At 42.3% G+C, this 25,872-nt stretch overlaps 1 protein-coding gene across 9 annotated transcripts in view; it reads right to left on the bottom strand.

The window, feature by feature from the left end:
* Nucleotides 1-25,872, bottom strand: part of fbrsl1 (fibrosin-like 1) — a 317,456-nt gene that overhangs the window by 65,689 nt on the left and 225,895 nt on the right. The gene's annotated exons all lie outside the window — the stretch shown is intronic.

Consider the following 25,872-nt stretch of genomic DNA (forward strand, 5'->3'; position numbering starts at 1 on the left):
AAAATAGCTCCCTAAACAAGTCCAAGTTTAGATCTCATGGAATTTAATGGAGCGCCAGGAGAACGCTAGTTAGCTCCAGAAGATGCATACCACCAACTAACCGAGAGGTTCAACAATGAATGTGTGCGTCTACTAGTTTCTGGCTTGCTGCATCACAGAAACATTCCAGTCAATGAACTTTATGCACACGAGTGTCTGTCCGTCTCCGTCTGTGTTAACGTGCTATGGGTGGGATCCAGCAGACGCACTGTGGAGCCAGTAAATCTGATACTCTCCTTGAGGAGAACAAGCGCTCCTTTATGTGAACGGCTTACCGCTCCATATGTATTTTCGATTCAGATTTATTTAGTGAGGAGCTCAGTAAGACCCCTAAGGGATCCATAAGCCTTAGTGCTCCATCTCCACCTCTCTTGTTAGATTTATGTCCTACAACAACACAAACAAAACTCTTGTTTCTCCCCCAGGAGCCCAGCTGTGAATCAGAGCAGCTTCTACCAAAGCTTAGCATGCAAAACAGCAACAGATATAAAAAAAAAAACAGAGAGAGAGTGAGAGAGAAAAATATCTAGATTCACACTGTCTGGGTTAGACAATGTAGGAGGAGGTACAAGAGTAGGTGGATGGTGCTAGAAATCACTGCAGAATGTGGAGATACTGTTATGGTACTGACACATTCAAGGGAGTCCATAATCATTTTGAGAGGAAACACAATTGAGGAGGTTTGCCCAAGTGAGGCTAAGTGGAATTGATGGAGGAAAGCTCAGGCACTTGCCCGGACTGAAGACACATTGAGGTCTATGGTGAATACTGAGCCTGAGCCCGGGCTCACATGCAGCATGATCTGGGCTTTACACAGTCAAAGCCCCCCATCCTTCCTTGCATTGTCTCGTCTGACACGTTGAAGGATGTGAGAGAGTCAGATGCAGACAAAGGCCTCTCCCTGCTGGCCCATTAGCTGGAGAGAGCAATGGCCAGAGCATCGGAGCATGTCCCCTGCTCTCGTGTGGAGGCTGTTTTATTAATGAGCCAATCGAATGAGAGTAGGCTGGGGGCTGGTCACCGCTGACTGTAGGAAGCACCTTGGGCGGCCAGCACGGTGAGTGAGTATGGCTGCGAGTCAGAGGGCCCATCCCTGCAGGGGCCTCAGCCAGTAATGTACTCCCTAGCGGGCCTCGGTGCAGGCACATTTGACAAATGGACTCCTTTAGCGGAGCTATGCCGAGGGTATCTGGGCTCTGGTGTTGGCTCACGGCTGGTTTACCTGCCCGCCGCCATGCTCGCTTCTTCATCTGCACCACCTCCCCTGAGCTCAGACAGCTACTGACTGATAATGAGGCCATGTACACATGAATGGATGGGCCAGGCTACCAAAGGCACTCAAATGTGCAGAAGCACACATACAGTGACTGTGCTGAGATAGACAGTGCTGCTGGGCTGGTGTTGTTAGTAGGATGGAACAGTGGAGCCTCCGCTCTGATGTCCATGATAGATTACAGTGGAAAACTGGACAGGAAAGCTTGGCCTTTCTTTAGAAAAACAGGTAACAATAGAGCATAACAGCGATTAGCATCTGGATAAATGTTTCATCAGGCAAAATGAGTTAAAATAACACCAAATTACAGGGATTTGGTTCAGCTTATGGAAAACAGCTTATTTTTAATTTTTTGACAGACATTAATTTAGTCCTGAATTCCACACGTCACGTCTAAATCAGACAGAGACAGGAAGTCAGTGGCATTCGCAGCACACTTCCTTTCCTCGGATTCAACTTTTGTTGACATTTATCAAGAACAAAAAAAAAAAACTTTAACAGACTTGCTTTTTTTTGGGCAAACAACCGCTTGTTTTCTAGTGTTGTGGCAGATGCTGAGGTGGGAGACAAGTATTGCGACAGATCTGGAAATGTGTGTAAACAAGGAGCTGAGTGCATTTGTGTTTTCTTCGTGTGGCGCAGGATTGTGACAAATTCCAGAGCAAGTCTCTAGTGAGTCCCACTCCTTTGGTGTCAGCACCGAGCGGCTGTCTGCGCGTGATGGAGCCGAGAAATGCTGAGCACCGTGGCCTCCCTTGGGATGCGTGCCGAACAAGATGTCGCCTGTCAAGCGGGGAGCATTTGAAAATAAATAACATCAATGATGATTTCAGTTTACTTGTCACGAGCGTGTGCGCTTTGAGAAGTGATGCCATCACTCTGGCTGGAATGCAATCTCTCCCACCCCCAGCCTCCTTCAGAGATGGGCCTCGGCTGCTGTGCACTCCATTTCCTATTCAGATTCGACATCAATCTGTTGGAGGCTCTAGATCATCAGTCCTAAAAAACTGCAGGACGAGACTTGCAGTGATCATTCGTTAAAGCCACCATAATAACAAAAGTGTAGCCGGTTACTGAACACATCGAGGGCTACTTACATTACCTTGATCATCTCAGTGCATGTAATAAAATCAAATTACGCGTGTACTATTGCGCACAAACAGAACGATGCATTTTCCATTACCTCCAGCAATACGTGCAGCTTTAAGCATATTTGCATATTCTTCTAATCTGTATTATATTAAATTATTATGGAAAATTCATAGTCCCGGTGCAATCATCTGTCAAATGATGAGTCCGGCAACTTCGGTCTTGTTCCAGAACTATTCCAAGGACAATTTATAAGCCTTAACTGGAATTCAGTTTGCTCAATAATTCAAAGCAAGAAGACAGGTGAGACGATGCATCAGATACTCAAAAGTGTGTGTGTGTGTATGCATGCATTTATTTGGCCTCAGCACATTGGAACGCAGCCCAGCAGGGGGGCCTGAACCGATTGGAGTCTCAAAAAAGACCAAAGAGGACTTGTAACACAAAGAGTTTCATCTCAGCTCCTTAAGGAGAACCATCTGTTGTAAGGCAGCCTTTCTTTGACTCTCTCTCTCCGTGGCTCTACGCTCCGTCGTAGGTCAAGAGCAGGAAAACAAATGTGCACTGTGCACATGTGTCTGTCTGTCTGCCATTCCTTCAGCCAGAGATTACATATCAGAATGTTCTTTTGGCAGCGCTGCAAAAGAGAGGAGGGAAAAAAAAAGATCCCCAAGGTATGGAGGCCAGATCTGACTTCCTTAGAAAGGCATCATAAATTGTTTGCAGTGTGCTCATCTCCTGAAGACTGGGGCTCATCTCGGGAGATTTAAGACGGCAAGGAGGGGAGGTGTTGGATAAAATGCAGAGGGACTAGAGGAGCTCAAGTAAAATATGGATATGGTGGAGTGAATGATGGAAGTTTAAGCCTCTGGGCTGACAAGCCCGGCAGAGGCGACATGTGAACGTGCTTGTTAAAGCCTCTGTGTTGTTATTTGGAGGTATGACCACTGACTAGACGCACACACATGCACGCACACGCACAAAATATCATTTGAGGTTATGCTTATGTGTGTTCAAAGCTTTGTATGTGCCCTCAGGAGGTGCAGACGTGAATTTATACACGTCAGCATGTAAATGTGTGCCATGGTTTTTCATCGGCCCACAACCCCGTCTCCGTCATCCTATTCTCTAGCTGGCCTGCACAAAGTGAATCAACCTCTTGCTGTGCACCTCAGAGCCACATGCCTCTAATGCCTCCATGCGTTTCCCTCTCACTCAGCACATACAGTGTCTGCCTTTGATTTGAGGCTCGTCTGAGGGTCAATCGATCACAGTTTAAAGGCCCCTAATCAGGAACAGGAAGGAGGAATGAATAAAATCATACATCATGCTTTCTGGGGGCTGGCCTCCTGCTATTCTCTTTGCAATGCTTTTTCTCTCTCTTTCACTCTCTCTTTCCCGTCGCTCTGCCATGACTGTTTTTTAATGTCTAGGAAGAACCAGAGGGAGAATATATGTGAATATACACACACACACACACTCTGCTCCTGATGCATAGCAGTCTGTAAAAAACATTTCTTTGAATACTTGTTTGGACCTATACCATCGTCTTTAGGAGACCCAGAACACTTCACAACAATAACAACGTGTAACCTTGCTAGGTTTGCCAAGTAAATGGCGTCTTAAACACATTACCAAAAGTAATATTACCCCCATCTTCCCCGGGAAGCTCACCTGAGAGAAATTAAGTATAATCCATGACAAGCGAAGAGGCTTACGATGTTGGTGAGCAGATAGACAGAGGGGAAGAGAAGGTGAGAAGAAAAGAGAGCAGTAGAGAGTACAAAAACTCAGATGCCCCCCCATCATTGTGGCCAGCCCGAGCCTTTTATCTATGCCTTCTCAGATGGAGTCATGTTGAGAGTGGAAGGCAGGAAGGAGGGTTAATGAGCGGCATTGACTGCTATCAGCCTCAACAGCGACCAGGCCCCTGGCCTTTATAAAAGAATAATATCCTTTCACCCTAATTAAAAGGCAATGCTTTTACCTGAAGGCTGACCCCTCTGAACTTGCTTCCGCTCTCTCTTTAACAACCAACGACCCCTCTCATCACTTTCAGTCTTTCCAGGTGATGTCCCCCCCCCTCTCTGTCCACATCCCAGGAGAATGGTTAGCTGGAGTTGATGTCATATATATTCCTTGACCATCATGTACCAGTCTCAAAGATCAAAGTCACACAGAGTCAGAATAGACGGTTTTTTGTAATCAGGCTACATAATTCCTTCTTCTGTGCTAAGCACTCTTAGAATATATGGAACATTTTATAAATTAAATTATAAAACAAATTTAATTCTGCAATGGCATCTGATTTTCTTTCCTTTTATGTGAGTTTTAATTAAAAAATGAAATAATATAATTCAGGTTTTCATTTTGACATATGGGCATTTTATGAAGATATTAAAATAAAAAAGGAAAAGCGGTTTTTAGTTTGAAGTCAGACTTTGATGTACAGTTTCAATTTGACAATTACACACAACAAATGAGACGATCTTCCATCCAAACACAGCGATGTTGAGGAAACGATACAGTGACGTCGAATTTTTCTAACAAGTTAAAAATTAAAATGGTTTTAAAAAAAGTTTTCAACGTTTTTTTAAAACCTTAACTTGCTCGACAGCAGAAAATATTCTGTTTTACAATTTATTAATATAAAAATACAGATCTAAAGCTGAAAAGTAAGTCTGTATAATACAGTGATGTAGATACTGTTTTGGTTTTTGCTTACAGGAAATATGTCAGCATCAACAACAGATTACAGATAACTGCTTGCTGTGCAGCACTTTATTGTTAGATGCAGATAACTGGTGCGAGATTGGATGGACACATCTACAACACAATTCTTTGAAACTATAGGGACTTTTGAAAATTGTATCTATTTAAAACAGATTATCTGCACAAACATGTGCTTATTGCTGATATGTGTAAAAAACTATGACCCTGTTATTTTACATCCTGAAGAAGATAAAGATTCCATCTCTTCTTCCTTCCCCTTTACTGTTAAACTGCACGCTACAGCCAGCATGTTGTCATGTATTGATCCTTAGCTGCCTCTTGGCTAGTAAAACATCACTCATACTAACATTCCCAGTTTGGGCACTGGTAGCCTCCTATAAACTCCTAATGGGTTGGTGTGACTGATATATAAAGTTCTAAATAGACAAATCTATCATAAAACCAGCTAGCTAGCTAATGCTAACCACTGCAACATAACAGACAGATAACAAATAATCCAATTAGACATCTAACATGTATTAGTTGAGGTGATGTTAGTTTGGAAAGACTAACAGCACAATAGCCTGTTTGAGAAAATAAAATGTAGCAACATACCATCGTCAGTGATGTGTGACAGTCACATTGCCACATGTGCTTTTATTGTGAAAACCAGGGACAAATTTTTCCTATCCAAAGAGAGGAGAAGTCTTTAGACCACAGTGGGAAAGAGGAGGTGATGTCATAACTAAAGGCTACGTCCACATGTACCCGGGTATTTTTGAAAACGCACATTTTTCTATGCGTTTGCACCTTTCGTCCACACGTAAACGGCGTTTTCGGTCACTGAAAACGGAGATTTCTAAAAACTCCGGCCAGGGTGGATATTTTCTAAAACTCCGTTTTTGCATTTACGTGTGGACGAGAAAAACGGAGAAAACGCAGCGTCAAAGATGTGCGCCTTTTTTGACTCACACTGTGCGCCACGTTATTGTTTCGGTGAAATGAATTTCTACAATTCTGTTACTGTTAATTGTCTCTGCAGTGTTTAAATGCTTACATATACACACACAGTTACTGTCCCTCCACACATAGGACTCGGTTCTGCTTCCATGCGCCATCTTTGTTAGGCTTCTAGACTTCTGATTGGCCAACATTTCTACACGGTTAGGAATATAGCGCCACCTGCTGCTTTGGCATGTTCCTAGCAGCGTTTTCCTTCATTTCTGCCTTTACGTGTGGACGGGATTATTTTCCGTTTTCAAAAATACCCGTGTACGTGTGGACGTAGCCAAAGACTCACTAAAATCACAGGAATGAGAGACTGCATTTTTATTTTTATTGACACCAAAGTACAAGGTGAGATGAAACAGTCTGAGGACACTGTATCATTGACTGCATTTATATATTGTCCTGGTTAAGCCACAAACAATTTCAATTTTCAAACTGTTAGAGATGGTTGAGTAAATCTTTGAATTAACACCTAAATACTGTCCAATGTACAGAAAAGCATGGCTTCAAAACAGCAGCTTTCCATTTTCACGTCAATACGGTCGCATGATGTTCAAGTATGTGGAAATAAAAATGGAAATTGGATTATCAAGTTTTTACTCAAACAACACAAACGCAGAAAATAACTGACAATTCATTTTCTAGTGTATCAGTTTTTTACAGTCCACCTTTGGTTCCTACTGTCCTGACTGCTTGTGGAATTGATTGACTCTGCGGTGGTACGGGGGTGTCATTGGTAATTTGGGAGACTGTCCTATCAGATTACTGAAGCAGGAAAGTGAGGCCCGTTCATCCCTAAATTTCCCATCATCATACCTCTATCGCTCCGTCTCTCTTCCCTTCAAAGTACGATGCAACAAAATAGCCGCTGCAGGCATTATTAATGAACTAGAATGGGCAAGAAGGGAGGAGCTCATTTCTTATTTATGATAAGCTAACCAACTGGCAACCTCCCCGACAGTCCTATTAATGATCTTTAGAGGCCCTGAGGCCATTCCATCTCGCTCGCTCTCATTTCTGTACCTGTCTTCCTTCCTTGCTCACATCTTGCCAACCTGCTTTCCTCTCTTTGTAAATCCCCCATTCTGGCCTTCATCTCCTAACATGGAAGGATTGAAGCAGTGAGGGAGTGGAGGGGTGGGAATGGGAGGTGCAGGCCTGTAATTTGTGCTGGGGATTTAGACATTACAGGGGGAAAAAGGGCTCTCTTGGGACCAGGCAGTTGATCAGCCGTGGCCCTGGTGGAGCAAGCCAGACAAATAACAAATGACAGCTCTGTGATTAAATCAAACCTTCTACTTTAAGTGTTGAAGTATCTGCCTGTCACTAACAATCTCGGGCTTGTTAAGGCTCCCTCCTCCCCCACTTAAGAGCCGTACCTCCCTCTTGCGGCACAGTCCCATCAAGCTCCTCTCCCCTCCTCATCCTCAACACCACCACACCCACACCCACACACATCCACTACCCCAAAACACATCAATCAAACAGCTCCCTCTGGACACCCTCCCACTTCCTCCCTCCATACTCCTGGCTAGCCATCTACTCTCAGGAGATTGAATAAAGTGACAGACACACACACACACACACACACACACACACACACACACACACACACACACATTCCCGTATGTGAGAAAACCTCAATACACTCATATAGAGATGCTTATAATACTGCGACATTAATACAAAATGTACATCATGACTACTGCAGCAGAGTGTCAAATTATAAAATTATCACTATATATCTGAATCCCCATCCAAGCTTTACTGTACTGCTGAGACCCATAACAGCAGCACCTTAGACTAGTTCACAGTTTTTTACCTGACAAACCAACAGAGATATTCATCAGTCTAAGAGCTCATTAGAGAACTTTTATAGTTTTGGTTTTAACATTTTGGTATACAGTGTCTAAATCCTGAATAGGGTTATAATGCTGTAATGTGCCCCCCTCCTCTCTATATTGGTGTAAATAGTGCCAAATATTACACTATTCTGTGCTATTTCAAACTAAAACATTGGGGTAACCTTTACAATCATAATGCACTCTAATAGCAACAGACATCTAGCTACCATTTTCAGTTCACTTCAGCTCAGCTGATACAAACAATACAAAATTGGCCGAACAGTCAGTCAGTAATGAAGAAACTCACGGACAGTCAGCTGTGCTGCTTTCAGTCCTTTGTCCTTTTATTTTTGCTCTTACTTCATAACCTGTTGGAATGACTCCAAACGGCTCCTGATTACATTAAAACGCTGCATGATTCTGTGCCTACCTACCTCTGCAGCCTTTTCACACAACATTAACATCATTATGCCTCGTGGCCACAAAAGCTGGCTACACCGCGGGCCGGCACGCTGAGAGTCAAATTGCGGCCATTGGGGGGAAGAGTTGGGACCTCTGCAACATTTATGATTTTCATCACTGCTTCCCTAACTCCATCAGCAGATTTTATTGTCTCCCAGGGTAAATGGAAATGACATTAACCCCTGTGGTGGGCTTATATAGCATTAACAGTGAGGGCAACAGTCCCTGGAATAGCAAACATTTACAAATCCCATAACTGACTAGAACGAACGAGGAACAGGAAGAACTTGGTCAAAGAAGTTAGCTGACCTTATAAAAGCTCTGGCTGCAGTGCTCCCTGTTGGGCAGGCTGTTAATGTCTGAAGAGTCACATGATTTAAGGCTAAATTAGTATTCATCACACTAGTCACAAGCCATTAATCTAATATCCCCAACATGAAATGATATGCAAATTGCTGCCCATTGTAATGCTGCACCATGTGTCAGTGCTTCAAAATGGCCACTGCTGCATCTACATCAAAAGCTCTGCAAAATTTAAAAAATATACAGCGGGGCAGCTAACTCTCCTCCAAATGAATGTGGATCAAAATTGCCTGTAATATATCTAAACCTTATTAGTCAGAGACTAAATGTAAACTTAAAAACATGCTTATCCTGTAGATACTGTAGATACAGTAAGAACCACAAATGTTGTTCCTACATAAGTGCAGGCTGCAAAATACTCCTTGCTTGTGAGTTGTGGTATTGCTTCAGGTAATTCCCTTTGAAAAAGGCTCAGACTTTATGGTGTCCACCTTAAATTCAGTTAGGATTCCAGAGTGGTTTTCCAGATGTGTTCCAGATGTTTCTTTGTAGACGGTGTTGTTACTAGCAGAACCTGGTGAAACCACGCTAAACCACAAAGACAGTGCTTTTGTTATAACACTAAGATACTGAATAAGAATCATTATTTAAGATTATTATTATCTCGATAAGTAAAGTTGCTTCTTTTACTCGTTTCATTTCATTTTCCTTTCATGTGGCAAATTGTCTTGGCGCATGTCTATTTTTATTTAATGTTAATCAAATGCTAATTGCGTTGCCTTATTAACTGCAGAGGGTGTAAGCAATGAGCACTCTATGGTATGTATTGTTTGTGTACAGCCTGTTATTTGTTCATAGCTATTGCCACACAGTATAATATGATTAAATCAGAAAAGAAGTTGATCTTGGTTCACTGTATTCAGACAGATCCTGCTCAAAACTCGCTGCATGTTTCTCACACAGAGTGAGAGGGCCTATCAAATGAAACTGGACCACATATTTGTCATTCAAACATGCTCTAGTGTCTAGAAACTGTAGCATTGTGCTGTGCATCTTTCCATCTGCACCATAAAGTCTTACAGTTGTTAGCATTAGCCACTCGCTTCTCCTCTGCTAAAGATTAATATACATAAAAATAAAAGCACTTTAATGTCGCTGATTTGCTGATGATGCATGCATACAGGGTAAAACCATAAAGGGATGCACTGCATTCATCCACACACTCAATGTACTTTGATACAGACAAAGTAACATAGCTTCTGAATTATATCCTGACAACATATGTCTGAGGTCTATATCCACTTGTGAACACATCAAGTGTTACAGGATGCGAGTCTGCCAAAACAAACAGTTTACATTACTTAGACATTGTATTTTCACCCCTCGCCCCAGCGCGGTAAAAGGACACCGGCGGACAACTGTGTCTGGCGGCGTGCCTGGTTTGGGGCCGAGGCCAGGGTCTGAGCCGTGTCGGGGAATATGCCTCGTGACAGATGCTCGGGAGACGCGGGCCATGGCAGAGGTCTGCAGAGAGCAATTAACACAAACGAAGCAGCTATGTCATTAGCTGGTCTTTATTAACCTGAGTGATCAGTTCAGAGGCCATTAGTCTCCTGTGATTGGAGACTTCCCTGGTTGGCCTGGACCATTACTGGAGTGATACACAGTGTGGTGAGACCCTTGTTGTTTTCTCAGTATTGTTTTCCTGGAGAATTAGTGCTTGCTTCTGATATTGCAGAGTGAAGCAGCTCATGTCAACTTCCTGTCATGTTAACATTTTTAATAAACCCAAAGGTTAAAACAATTTGTCTCTAAAGCTGTGAACCAAAGAAGGTCAAAGGTGAAGTCTTTGTTTGAAGACATAAATTGCTACATTCAGTAACTTACTCTAACTGGCACACTACTCTGCAGCTCCTCTGACTGCTACAAATGTCATAATAAATTGGAAAAAATTTAACAGGCAATCCTAATAATAAAAAAATCTGCGCTCAGCAGTCACATCAGTCGATTCGATTCATTTTCACAACTATCTGAAGCACATGGTCTACTCAGCTGTGCCTCGCCTGCTGGGAATCACAGCACAGAACATCCTGCTCTGTGACTCATCTGATAACCCGGGCTGGCGTGGGGGTCGGTGGCGGCACACCTTCCTTCTCTGACCTGCGTTGCATGCTGGGAAAGAGTGGCCCTGTGTGCTGTTCCTCTCTTTTGCGCGGGCCCTGGGAGACTTCCCTGCTAATGTTCTCCTCCTGTTTTACAACAGCACTTCCTGGAACAGCCCCCCTACTAGTCATCAGATGCTACATTAAGGGAGCACTCTGAAGTCTTCCTCTACCACTAAGGGCCCCTGATAAATAACTTATGGAGGAGAGGATTCAAAACATCTCTCCTATTACTAGCCTCGATTCATTTTTTACAGTCCCTCGAGCCTCCCATCTGTCCTGCACTTCAAACGCATCTGAATGCTCAGAGATGCTTTGCCTATTCTATCCTAGGGGATCCATGTGAAGGTAGAGAACGAGGAGAGAGGTGGTGGGGATGTGTGTGTGTGTGGCGGTGTGCTGGGTTGAGAGGGAAAAAAGAAGTAATATGACAGAGCCAGGAGCTTTGAGAAGCAGAATGTGCCGAAAGCATCTCTCCCATCACCTTCCTTTCTGACTATTCTCCGTGGAGGGGAAGAAAGAAAGCATTTGAAGGAGTGGGAAAGAAAGGAGGGGGGAGGGAAACATTTGCGGCTGAAGCGTCGTGGTCCGGCTCGGAGCTGTCAAATTATGACACATCCAACAACTCAGCTTCCTCTCAATCGCAATTACAAATTAGTCCATTAGGCTGCCGGCTGCCTGTCCTTTCTCTTCTCTGCGCTGGGATTTATGCGTGTCAGTGTGTGCAGACCCGTAAGGGTGGGCGAAAGGGAGGAGAGCAGGAGGGAGGGGCCTTCCCTGGGTAGAAGATGGCAGTTTTCAAGTCACATAACGAGACAAACAAGCAAACCAACGGTTGTAATTTGATGTGATGTTGACAGTAATTGTCTTTGACGCCACGGATAGGCGTGAGGGTGGAATGGGGGCGGGCAAGTTGGCCTTGAAGTGGTAGTTATGGAATATAAATGGGGACAGCTTGTTTTCAGAAGGTAGGGAAAGCGGTGTATATGTCAATTTCTGCGAGGGCATTAAAACGCCGCTTCAGTCAACCACCCTATCAGCTTAAATGGATTTTAAATTAGCAGTGAGAGCATGGATAACAACATATCTCGGCGGAAGAGGGCCCACTTTTCCCCGAGTGAAAGACATAGATGTGACATGTATAGATTTTGAAGGAGTTAAGACGGCTTTTAGCGATCCCTTTTACTGATACCATTGCCTTTTCTCAGCTTGTGAATGACGCCTATTCACATTTCAAGCAAATTCAATTTGAGCTCCAAATCAAAGACATGCATTCGGCCACTTTAGTGTAAGGTAATATTAACTGACCAAGAGATATTTGGAAGATGACAATCAACATCACTAGTAGAGCAGGGCGATATGACCAAAAATATTTATCACGATATACATTTAAAAATTTGCGATAACGATATAACTGACGATATAATTGACACGAGACAAAATACTTTACAACTCCACAACTTTATTAGTGCAAAAAACCCATCAATGTATTTTCACTTAAACAAGCAGCTGTTTTTTATGCATTAAAGTTATATAAAAATGTAACAGTGCAAATGTAAATTCCTCGCTGACAGTTTAACCAAAAGGCATTTCCAGTGGAAATTGGCCGACATATCCTCAGCATAACCATGTATAATATCCACAAAACTTAAAAAGAGGTTAAACACACACAATACGGTAACATTATGTTAAAGCACAGTACGTATCACTCCGCGAGGCTCCGCCTACGATAGCCGTAATACTCCGACAATCCATCAAGCGGTGCGGCTTCGTAGCTTAGCAAAGTCGTACTGAAACATTTGACATTCGAGCGCCGTGTACATAAAATCGTTTCGAGGTCAGTAAACACAACCAGAGTTCATACATAAGGCACACGGGATTATAAGGGGCTCTGTCGACTTTCAGAAAAATCAAAGGATTGATTTTAAGTGTGCCGTATTTTCCAAACAACACGGTAATAACGACGGCCCGCTAGCATGCGCAACCAAAAATAGTGCTTTGTTGTGTGTCTGACGGACGAAAGCTAAACCAGTTCCACACCACTGAAGTTGCAGCATTTTTACAAACCAGTTCTGGTTCATCCGTTTCATTCAACGATCCACTTTCGCTCTTCTCATTCTGCGTCGCCGCCATGTGCGTATGTAAACATAGGCGCTGCACATGCGTGTTTTACCGATATTCTATTGCGATATTTCATTTTCCTATCGTTGCCCAAAATTACACCGGTATTACCGTGAACGGTATGATATAGCCCAGCCCTAATCACTAGTAATTACACACAAATATAACATGACTTTTCCACCCCTACATGATCAAAGTTCGTCCCCACATGTGCTTTTATGAAGCCTCAGCAGGACTCACCTGAAAAGGGTTTCATTACTGAACACGCTCACGCATTTTCCACTGAAACTAGTGATGCAGATTACTAATCGTGCAATTTGAGCTTTATTGGAAGTCGATCCACACTAAATCCAACCATTTCTGCTTTTTAGCCACTATTGAAACCAGTTCAGATGAGCATTTCTGCCCTGAACAGCATCCTGTGTATTTAAAATTTGAATTTGAATTTGAATTTGAATTTAAGTATAGACATAACCACGGTGTCTCGAATTAATAAGGTCAGCCTCGTTTTATTACTGGGAGAGTAAAGCTAATGAAATCATACAGGAATTAAGTTGTTTAAGGGGTAAACTCTGGCTGTAGGGAGACGATAATGAGCACGTTATGTGGGAACCCCCTACCCCTGTCCTCCCACCTCCTCAGTCTATGTCGAGCTAGTAACATCCTGCTGGTTCACAAATAAAGGACACAAGCAAGTCTTTTAAAGGACAAATACTGTGTGGGGGATTTGGGGGAGCCAGGGTGAACTTAACAAGCAGGGATCTTACAGATTTAAAGGTACTGCTAAAAATTTATGGAGGCATGTTTGGATGAGGGCCATGCTGAACAGCTTGGCCAGCTGAGCAACATCACAGTGGGATGCCTAATAAGCCTTGCACAATTTTTCACCCCATATTTTATCAATAAAAAAGCAGTTTAAACAGCCTCCCCTCGAACCGCAGCCGCTGCACTGCCTGCCATCTGGAGCCCTCTTTCATTTTATAATCCAACTGTCATTAAAATGCTTCTTGGCAGTTTACAGCTCGTTCCCCCTGTGCAGATGTGGAAGCGATCTTCAGACGGGGCTCACTGATCAAAGTGTTCGCTGCTGTCAGGCAGAACACTTACCACCCTCAGGCTACCATCCAGTCCTATCTGGCCTTAATCCCCCCCCCCCTATTATTCATTTATTTCCACACTTCTGTATTTATCAGGTGCACCACTCCGAGCAGAGCTAAGGTCAGCTCCAGAAGGTGGCTGTAGGCGGGATTGTGAGGATGCAGATTGTGCTATCAAGGTGCTTTTAAGCAAGGCATGTGACCTCGCTGTTTTCTTTAACAAACAATTAGAGGGAAGCCCAGAAAATCTAAGTCAAAGCAAAGTTATCACCTTTGCTGGCAGCTTGGTGCAAAAGGTTTTCAGATCCAGATCAAATCAACTTTTAGATAAAAAGCAGTAACATCTGTTCATGACTGAGGACGTTAGCTTGTTATCAATCATACAGGAAGTGCTTGGAACAGTAATTCTATTCGCCATTAGTCATAATCAGTGTTGGTCAAGTTACTTGAAAAAAGTAATCAGTAACTAATTACTGATTACTTCCCCCAAAAAGTAATCCCGTTACTTTACTGATTACTTATTTTCAAAAGTAATTAATTACTTAGTTACTTAGTTACTTTTTAAAAATACGATTTACAACCTGAATAGGTGATAAAGCGATAGATCTTTCAGCCCAATTCTACTTTTTCTACATAATCATCATACAAAATGTAATCAAATGGAAAAGTCTCTTTTTAAAACTTGTTTTATTAGTTTTAATCTTTTAACTCTATGCATCAAGCAAACATTTAATTATATGCAACATTCTCTGACTGGAAGAAATTTGTTTAATATTTAAACCTATTTTCTGCACATTCCAGCACATAAAATAAAATCTTTTGTGTGTTTACACTCAGTCTTTCAAATAGATGCAAGTAAAACACAGCAGAAAATAAATAAAGTCAAAGACTAGCGGTCCTGTTGCTCTATTTTCACCTGTAAAGCATGAGTGGGGTAGGCGGAGGTTTACCCTGGTGCAGGTGTGCCGCAGTCAGTGGAAGAATCCGCGAGTTTCTCTGTGAGTTTCCCATTACGTCGTAGCTACTCGGTGCTTGCTCGGAAGTTTAGGGTTTTTTTCGCTGTAAAAAGAAGTTTTCTTCCCACGCACAACGGACACTAATGTTTTTGTCACTTTTTATGGAATCAAACTCAAAGTAAGGTCAGTACTTCCACGCTTTAAACGCTGCACGCTCATACTCTCTCTGCACTCGATATATGATCCATTGTTGATCTGCACACAGCTGTTGTCACGAACGTCGCACTCGCTTACGTCACTGTCATGAGACATTCTCGCAAAAAAATCACGGTTTTAGTAACGCAGTAACGCAGCGTTCCTACGGGAAAGTAACGGTAATCTAATTACGTTTTTGCAACAGTAATCCCTTACTTTACTCGTTACTTGAAAAAAGTAATCAGATTACAGTAATGCGTTACTTGGAACGCGTTACTGCCCATCTCTGGTCATAATAGTAGTTTGTCGGAAAATGCGCACATTAGACTGAACGTCGTCAAAACATGCACAGTATTGTGCGGATCTGCGAGCATGATTTAATCCGTCACAAGCTAAAACTGTGCACACAACACAACAATAATGAGCTTTATAACATAATACGAAGCGTTTCTGGCAGCAGACACAAAGGTGATGGCGGTGGGTCAACCCGTTGGCAGCGTCCCCGTATCATATCACTCTGCCACATTCACTGTGTGCACAAGTTTGACTTGTAGGCTGCCCGGCGACCCGCGGCCTCCTCGCTGATGTGGCACGGCACACATGGCGTTAATACTCCAACCGGGTGTTGATTGAGCTCCCCTAAAGCCAGTGACGCATGTTGCCTTTGTTTGGCAGCCGTCCCGGTGTAAGAACTGGGGCCATATTCCGCCTGTCAGCGCCATGTGTTCGCTCTCCTCAGAGCACAGCGGCTGATGCCACTCAACCACCAGCCCCCTACCTCCCACCCTCTGGCATCTCTGTGGGCACCCCAGGCCAAGCAGGTCTGCACTAATGAAGTCAAATTAATTTAATGGATGCCCATGCCGCCTGCGTCGGTGATGCTTGGCAGGGACACCGTTCAAATGCTGGTCGATGTCTGTAGCTCCGAAACCTCATACATATCCAAGAGCTGGTATACCGCTTCTGTGTGTCAAGCTGCAACTGACAAGCATATCAGCTTCAGTTGTGCCAATGTGCCCTGCATGAAATTGGTCTTCAGTGCCCACAGAAACCATGGCAGGCAATGTTCCACAGTTAACTTCAGAGACAGTCCAGGTGTGTGCGCTAATTAAAGCTTGACAAAATGATACGAAGAGGGAAAAGGAGCTGGCAAGCGAGCGTGAGTGACAGCCGTCATTAATGCCTGCTTTGCTCTCCCCCTCTGCTTCCACATCCCTGCTAACTTTTAGGAAAGACATCAGTTTTTATTTCTCCTTCAATCTTTGAAGCCCTGTACCTCATCCTCTGACTGCTGCACATCACAGACTCCTTTTGTGCATAGGGGACTGCCACGGCTGGGGTTTCTGGTTTAATTGAAGACAGCAGGCCCCTGTTTAGGCCTCTGCTCTACGGGGCTCTCAGTTTTCCACATCACATACACATTCGCCCACGGAAAGTTCCCTCCAGAGCCGAAGTGACGCGAGGACCTGCGGCGCTTCAGGTCTGGCAGTCACCAGGCCGTCCACAGGCATCTGAGTGTTTAGATTTACTCGGTTAGCAAAAGAACGATGGTATATGTTTCTCTGAGCCGGTGGGAAAGCTGCTCACTGCTCACTTTCTTTATTGTCCGTCATCACCATTATGAGGGCTGCAACCGATCCTTCCCATACAGGTTGTGAAACCTGGCCTCAGTATGTAATTGAAGATTAAATAAAGAGCCTCAAGAAATAACTGTAGCTTGGGACTTTTTTTAATACGTGTTGATATTTCTTATAACATTTCTATAAAAAGTGTGTCACACAACATTGCTGACTGGCTACTTTTTAAAAGGAACAGGAGCTCTTATTTTCCTGCAGCCACAGTCAACTTAAACTACATTTACTCATTTTCCAGAGCAAAGAGGAGACGAGGCTTCTTCAGGGAAACATTACCCAGAATGGTACTGATTCCTAATAACAACAGGGAATTCTATATTTATCCCTGAATGCATATGTCATTTGTTGTGAAGGAAAAGCGAGTCCTCTCGCATTAAGCGGCCTCGTGCAGACAAGCCAAGGCTGAGACAGAGTCTCGGTGCGCCAGCAGAAACGCACACAAGTCTGTCTTCCATTTCCAGCCAGAAGAAATGTGTAAGTAATTACAGTCCAACCATGTTTATTGAATAAAAACCCACTTTGGCATTATGTTTATGCACGATCAGAAACGCTCAAATCCTACATCCACATACACAAAAACATTTGTGTCTTACTCGCTTCCCACAGAACATCTGTATCCAATGTGGAGTCAATTTTACTTTTATTACTCATGTGGAAAAATGTATATAGTGCTTGGATTGTTATTCAAACAGAGGCCACTTGAAAAACAATGATTCCTGTGCCATGTGGGTTTGGAGCAGAGTGGACACACACTTAGCACAGGGTTAGAGAGTTTAGCATCATGCTAAAGGTTTTGTCACACAAATGCACTGAGATTACTTCACTTCTGATTAAGTGGCTGTTGTAAAAGTGCATCATTAGAAGCATATGACCTATAAATAAACCTCAACATGACTTAATTTGAATTATTTTCAAAATAATTAAATTGTGGGTGAAGCTTCCAATCCAAGCTGAACTCTTTAACTTACAAATGCAACTATTAATTTAAAAAAAGTTTGTTTTTCAAACTGTATACTGCTAAAAATATTCTCTACAAACATGGATATAACAAATGCACTCATAGCATTATTCCCAACAGATCCAAATACTTTGATGCAGCACCAGTTAGATGCATTGTGACATCACAGCTGGTGTAGAATCTCACAACTTGTCTTGTTTGATATGGCGTGCCATGCTTTCTCTATTACCGTATCATTGAACTGACGAGATCTCTAGCAGAAAATTGTTCAATCGAGCGTTTCACCTGGCCGTTGCTGAAAACTCTTCTATTACAGAATCGGAGCTCTCAGGTGGGAAAAACAGTGTTTGAAGAAAACCGCCTCTAAAAATGGATCTAGTCCGGGTGGAAGAAAAACACATAGCAAAACCTGGTGTTCATCGAGGCAACAATAATTCCCCCAATAACAATGATCACAAGCTGTTGAACATGGCTGAGTGGTGACGGGATTTTCTTTTTTTTCAAAGAGCTAGCAGAGCACCGCTGTTCCAGAGACAGAGGGTAGGGTGTGTGCTATGATTTTAACAGAACAAAGGAACAACTATGTTCTATTAACACTCTCTGCCAACACAAACAGCCTCGCTGAAAGACGGCAGTAAGTGAAAGAAGATTACAGTCTGGATGCCATGTTATGTTTTCATACCGCCCTTGTTCTGAGTGGCTGACGTGGTTTTGGTTGCCACAGACCTTCTATTTTCATCTGCGACGCCAACATCTGTGCTAACCTTTAAGAAAGAATCTGGACCAGGATATTGGATGCCACATCGGTGATGCCACGGCTGCGTTGACTGTCCCTGCATTGCTGTATGACGTGCATTGCTAGTGACAAGCTGTCTTTGCTGATGTCAGTTGGCCGTGTCTGCTGGCTGGCCCTGCAGAAACTCCAAGTCGTTCTCTGTCATCACGCCTCTTCTTCCCAACATGCACTGGGGCTGGTTTTCACCGCCGAGCGTGCCCTTAGTATCACTTGCTTCTAAGCTGCACAAATACACACGCGTCATATGCTGCTAAGACTAAATGTGTCCTTCTCCACTTCAGAGGCGAATCAAAGTGTGCTCTCTGATAACTGCATGCTTGTGCACTAAATGTGCAACAGATGCATTGCTTGAAAAGCCTGCAGAGCTCATATGAGCTGGAGCTGACCATAAACGAGAGCATGTTGCAAACAGCCCAATATCAATCAAAGAGATAAGTGCTTCCAGGTTCATTGTAACAGCTAGATGTAATAAACATCATGAGACCAACTAATGAAGAATATATTTATTTCTGGCCAGTGCACAAAGCTAAAAGTCAGAATTATTTTCCTCTAAGAAGCTGATTATAGCACAAACTTAATCTTAACCATAATCCTTAAACTCACAGGAAGCTTTACATCCAAACAATACTGAAATTAGGGGGAATGGTTAATCTTCTGATTTGAATGTTTCTCCACATTTTCTGCTTTCTGCCAGAAAGCGAAAACAATCCTGAAAGGAGGAACTAACTGACTAAGAGGAAGAAACGAAGGACGAGAAGGGAGGAAGGAGAGCGAAAGACAAAAGCAAGAAGAGAAAAAAATGACATCTCCATATTAAGGCCTGTGTTGCCGGTGTCAGTTCTAATTTCACAGCGCCTGTGGGGAGCTGAATGCAACCAGTCAGCTCTGGTCTCATCTCGTTCTTCCTCCATTTTAAATCAGGGACGATGATTCCCAAGCTGGGGGGAAAGGAATATTACTGGCAAATTGGTTTTAGACTAAAGATGGTGGCGAGGCATTCTGCTTTCTCAGCTCTTTCCCAGGTGCACTTAATCTAATTTCATTAAAGAGATGAGGACGGATGATCACTCGTGTCGAAACATTAAGCCGGTCCATTTTTTCCATCCATAAAAACGCTCAGGTTGTCAGCAGCCCGGTGCATGCCCTGTTTGTTATTGAATATGATGACTCTTGGAGACCAATCTAGAGCTTGCAAGGCACTGGGAGTTGAGTGGGGAGGCTATATTTACATGCATATATATTACTATTGGCTTCTTTCCTTTTTCAAGATGGTGACGGAGGAAAAGATGTAAAGAATGAACAATGGAAAAGGCAATTAAGAAGTAGCCAGTGAATGAAAAAGATCAGGGACAAGAAGAGAATAATGTCAAAACAATAAGAGAGGTGAAGGCAATGGTGCTGTTAGCATATATGGTCCAATCCTTCGTTAATGTTGTGCGAGTACTGCCAGCTTTACAAGACGTAACCTCCAACGCTTCAGTTGGGAGGATGCCACCAGCCGACGAGCCATTAATGATACGTCGCTGAGACGTGGTGATATGGCATTCATTCTGCAAACTGCAGGAAGATATGGAAGTAGAGGGGGAATTAATGTGTCAGTCAGAGCCCATGTGCTGGCCTGGTAGAAGAGTACACCAGAGCCATAAAAGAACTCATTGACAGGATGTGGTAATGGTCCTCGGAGACTCCCGGGGAGACAGATTCACTTTCTGCTGAATGACTGCTCGGCAAAGAGGACCAAATAGAATTAGCTGACCGGGGTGTCCTCCGCTGTGTGGTAGTGTGGCCTTTGAGGCTGCTGCATTAATGTTTCGCATACAGGCGCTGTAATATTTGCACAGGAGAAAGAATACCAGGGAAATTGGAGGAGCTAGGGAAGATGGCAAAGTGAGGCCTAATGGAGATAGGATGACACTCCAGGAGAGTGCATGAACAAACTGAGAAGGGATAAAATACCACTCTATTTCTTTCCATGGCTCTCCAATGAAAGAAAATGATGTCCTGACTTGAAGTACCTCAGATGTGTCAGAGACTGGCCAGTTTGGAAAGTTCATTCATTGCAGAAGGATGGAAGCAGAAATCTGTAATACTAAAAGACGGTTTAAGTTAATTAGTAAATTGCTTAATATCACTGTCAAGTGATAAATCAGCAAAAAGAAACAAGAAATCCATGAAGTGGTTAGGAGCCAGAAAGATATTGCTGCTGGTGATATGAGGATTTTGATGAGTTGTTGGGGAAAAGAGTGTAAAAAATGTGCTTGTTTACATTTTAAGTACATGTTGTTTGCTGAAGGTTTCTTCCTGTTATTCCTGTCTATTATTGTAGGGTCTTTAGAGCCTTGAGATGGCTGTTGTTTCAATTTGGTGTTATATAAATAAAATTGTTTTGAAACTCTTTATACAATTTCACCCAACATTGACCTTGTGACTGCACTAGGGCTGCCACAAACGATTATTTTGATAGTCGACTAGTCATTTTTGCGATTAGTCGACTAATCAGATCATCATCCATTGGATGTAAAACGTACAGCTTATTGCACCAGCAGCATCTGCTCTTATATAACTATCATTAGCTTACAGCTTGAAGTGTTTAAGGTATGTGCTAACTAAAAATGAAGAGCAGATGATAGTTTATTAAATTTTAATGAAATTTGCAGATTGTTTCGGTGAAGTTTAATAAACTCCTTGCTATCTAAAATATAACGGGACACCGGAGTAAATTCTCGAGCATCTCACACTTCTGATAATCAGCTGTCTGCTTGATGTTTATTCAGCTGTGTAAAAACTATAACTTTAATCTCAGCCAAACCGATTTACTCAGGAACAAATAAAATACTAAAAAAGCCAAACAATAACATTTTTAAGTTATCTAAGTGACTTATATATCATGTTTAACCTGAGTAGCGAAAGACGGTGCTGGGTTTGAAAACGATTTGCCGGGTGTCCGGTGTTCTCACGGCTCTAGTTAGCCTAGCCCCCGGCTAGCTATCGAGCTAGTGGGTAACAGACGTCTCCGAAAACGTCGGAGCGCTTTTGAAAATATGTGGTGTCTTGATAAACTGAGCAGATATTTGAGGTTTACACAGCTACATTCTCGCCTGAAAATATGTTAAACGTTTATTTTGTGACCCAGAAAGAATAATAAGAGTAATATTAAAACTAACTAGCTGCCGCCATTGTTGTAAACTGAGCTGGGCTGCGCTATGAATTCTGGGACACAGCTTCTTCTTCTTCGGGATTTAACGGCAGCTGGCATCCTTGTACATGCAGTGCTGCCATCTTCTGTTTCAGTCCGTTATTACACTCTTAAATCCTACTACTTATTCCTGCGTCTTTTGGGATCTTACAAAGCTTCAAACAACGTGTCGACTATTAAATCAGTCGTAGACGATTTTAATAGTCGACGTAATCGTGACTAGTCGACTAATCCTGTCAGCCCTAGACTGCACACTAATTTTCCTATTCTACAAGCACAACCAATCACTCACTTTCTGCAGAGCTAAGACGTGTTCTGGGGCACATGAGAGCATTTTTGCAGCTCAAAGTATTTAGATCCAGACTTAACAGTGATGTTCCCATGTGTGCAGCACAGTCTCACGTGAATACGTTTAGTTTCTGTGTTGCTATGCTGTTTCTTATTTAAGCTGTGGTTACTTTCTTTGCAAGCTTCAAATTTAGCATAGCTTTGTGCAAACACATTAAGCGTTGCTTTAATGACAGTAAACACAGTGAAAAGACTGTTCTGCTTAAGAATTCCTAATTTTGTGGGTTGTTTTATGCCTCCGAGGTGCAGGCATATGACAAGCCAATATCAAGGGTATATTTAAAAAAATTACACTGAATACTTCTCATTGTCAAACATGACATCACATGACAGGCCTCTCAACAAACACTGGTAACTATGTGAACACTATACCAAGATTCTGATTGCTTGTTTCATATGAAGCTATTTCTTGGGGCACCCTCGCACTTAACTAGAAACGACTGGGCAATTGCTAAAGATTTCAAATCTGACATGCTCTGGACACACGCCATTGGGTGCTATATCAAAGCATTGCTTTGATGCAAGAGAGTTTCACAAGGTGCAGCAATCTAAACTGACTTTGCTGTAGCAACTCGTCAGTGTTATTTAAATACAGTGTAACTGATTGCACCCTGGGGGCACACCTGGAAGCAATATTCTAATTAAGTTAATCTGTGAAATCCCGACAATGTGGGTGTTCAGGTGCCTGGTAATCTGATGTGAAAGGAGCCTTTGTTTTCACTGCAAAGATTCGGGAGGAGCTGGCACCTGTTTTAGCAAAACGTTGCAGGAAATTATCACTGTCGAGTTATCCTGAGTGCAGGCAATTACAAATGACAGTGTTTGTCTTTCTCCTCATGGAACCCAATTTTTACACCGTCATATTTTTTTCCTGCTTTTGGTGATGGCCTGTCAAATTATTTTTCTCCCCCATTCTTCTCCCTTCCTCTGCAATTTGATATGGATGATTCGCAACTCTCATCACCTTGATTATGGTAATACGTGTTCCTGAGGGAATAAAAAGGGCAGGGCTGCTATAGCCTTTATCCAGATGTTCTTTTCTTCTTGCACGCTTGGAAAACACGTCAACACTAACAGAGACTTTTCAAAAAATCCACAACAGTGAACGAGCGAAACGTAGTTTTGGAATTATGCCGGTGCTCTGTTACATTTCCTGTTGGCTCTAGGAGAAATCTTTTGTTTACAGTCAATACCTCTGCTCGTGGGAATGAAACTTTACCACTACTGGAAGAACACTTATTTTTGAGGCCCCCATTTTTACTTATCTAATAAAAATTTTTATTATTATTATTTTTTAGTTTCATTCTTCAACAAGATAGTTCCCACATGGAAAATATGTATATAAATCTTATAAAGTTTGTATCTGTCTTGTGTGAAACTTGTATGAAAAGCATACAAGAGTGAAAACAGATATAAGATCCCTTGAAAAATTATATGATGAAACTTGTATGTTTTGGATACTTACTAAAACAATATATGAAAGTAATGAGAAAGTGGCCACTTTTATGAGTAAATCATATAAGTTTTTACTATTTCTTTTCCATATGGGTTAGATGATCATTTTTGAGTATAGTCCAGTGTGACTAGCCAGTCCACAATTAACTATACACTGGCAGTGTATGCATACATTTTAGGTTCTTGTGTTCCAGTGCTGCATTCCTACCATATGTTGCTTGCTGAAGTCAAAATAATATTAGCTGGCAGCTAAAAAAAAGGAGAAAAAAAAGCCATGTTTTGAATTACTGCAAACAAAAGTGAATGCAGAGACCCATAAACAAGCAGCAACTGAAGGTGGCTGCAGTGAAGGCCTGGCTGAGGCTCTCGAGAGGAAAACAAATCATTTGGTGATATTAGCGCGTCGTAGACTTCAGGTATTCACTGACTCCAAAGCGTTTTCATCCAAGTATTAAAAACTATCTTTATGTTTAAAATGTTGTTTTATTATTTTTATGTGTTATGTGTAAAAATGCACATTAGTTTCATCTGAACTTCACAGTTCATTTTATTCTCCCTGAAAACAACAAGCGTGTGAATATTGCTCCCTATCACTATCACACTAAGATGAGTCAACTTCAGTGTGTGAACAAGAGGAATAATAACACTGGCGACTCTTTCACTGTACATATGGGCAAGTCAGTATTGCTTTAATATAGACTTGACAAAACATGAAACTTGTACTTAAAAAACTTAGAAGTGAGAATGGAAACTAAGAGTTGAGACCAAAAACAAGCTAGCAACCACACTGAAGCTTAGATAGTTTGACTGATAGTAACTTTCACAAGTTATTTTCACTTGCAGTATTACTTTGCTGCTTATGGTTTAGGATCCACATCGATTGCTCAGGAAGACGTCTTTTTGCACTTACATCTACAGAAATATGCACTGACTGTTTCTCACAGTGAGAGCACAAACTAGTGTGCAGTAAAAGTGGCATTACTATTTTTCCAGAGATTTCTCAAGCTAAAACACTTCCTGATGACATACTAATAAAAAATAGTCTGAGAAGAAGGTGAAGCTACAATCTGGCTCTTGGACTGTGAAATAATTGGCACGAAATTCAACAATCAGACTTGGCAGCAGTGTAACAGTCTACCATGTCTTGAATTGCGTCCCAGTCCACAGACAGGCTGACACATAACCAACAACACAGAAACACAGCTGAGTTTCTGTAAAACTGTCAAAGCGCTTCTTGATTTTTCTCCTGCCCATCTTTATGTTTACTTCTGTAGTTCCAAACTTTTTTTTTTTCAATACTGAAAATTAAAACGAGTCTCAAGTAAACAAGGAAACAAAAACCCTTAGAAGGAAACACTTCCTTCTACTTTACTTCCCTCTCTCCTCCACCCGCAGTGTTGCCAGGGAGCCGTATGGAGACTGACAGGCCTGCTACATCTCTCTGTCGTGTCAACTAGCTCGTGCCCTCGGTTCCTCCTCGCTTAAATGAAGAGATAAAAGCCTATTGACTTGCCAGGCTACAGTTAATGCAAATTGGGCTTGCTATCAATGTATTATTTATAGGGAGAGCTGCAGACATTTCCACAGAACTGGGAGCTAAGCTTACAGGAGATTAGGCATGCTATCAAATTCATTTACCAGAGAGTAATTGCTAAACTGTGGAGGAATTAGGATGCGTAAGGTTCCCCAAAGGCGTTTCATCTTGTAACCAGGTGCCTGCCATCAGCCAACCACCTCTGAGATGATTACAAACACTCAGAGGTGAAACTGATAGACTACATCTGTCGAATTGTGAACTGGTAACCTGATGACGACGCTTTCTGAAGAAAATCAAGGTGTTACTAGTTAGCAGCACAACTAAAGCATATTTTAAACATTCTGGTTGTAACTTGTAAATCTGTCGTTCATCATACTGAAAATAAAACACAAGTGTTACAAACTCCGGCAGCTGTCGAGTAACTTAGAAGCAGATAAAGGTGTTATGTGCTATGTGAATAGATTAAATGCAGATTTTACTGCATGTAGCGCGCACTACGATCTAAGCTAGGAGGCATATGTATGAAATATTTGTGCATAAAGTGTTCCAAAAATAATAGGTGCCGCGTCTTTTCATAAAAAACAGAAAACCAACATTGAAAATCAGTCTTTTGATGTGCAACATTTTTCTTGTCACTTTCATGCTCCGTACGATTCGAATGATCAACAGTGTTGGGACCAGGCACAG

Source organism: Neolamprologus brichardi, chromosome 12 (assembly GCF_056152115.1).
Source record: "Neolamprologus brichardi isolate AB-2024 chromosome 12, ASM5615211v1, whole genome shotgun sequence".
NCBI classification, from domain to species: domain Eukaryota; kingdom Metazoa; phylum Chordata; class Actinopteri; order Cichliformes; family Cichlidae; genus Neolamprologus; species Neolamprologus brichardi.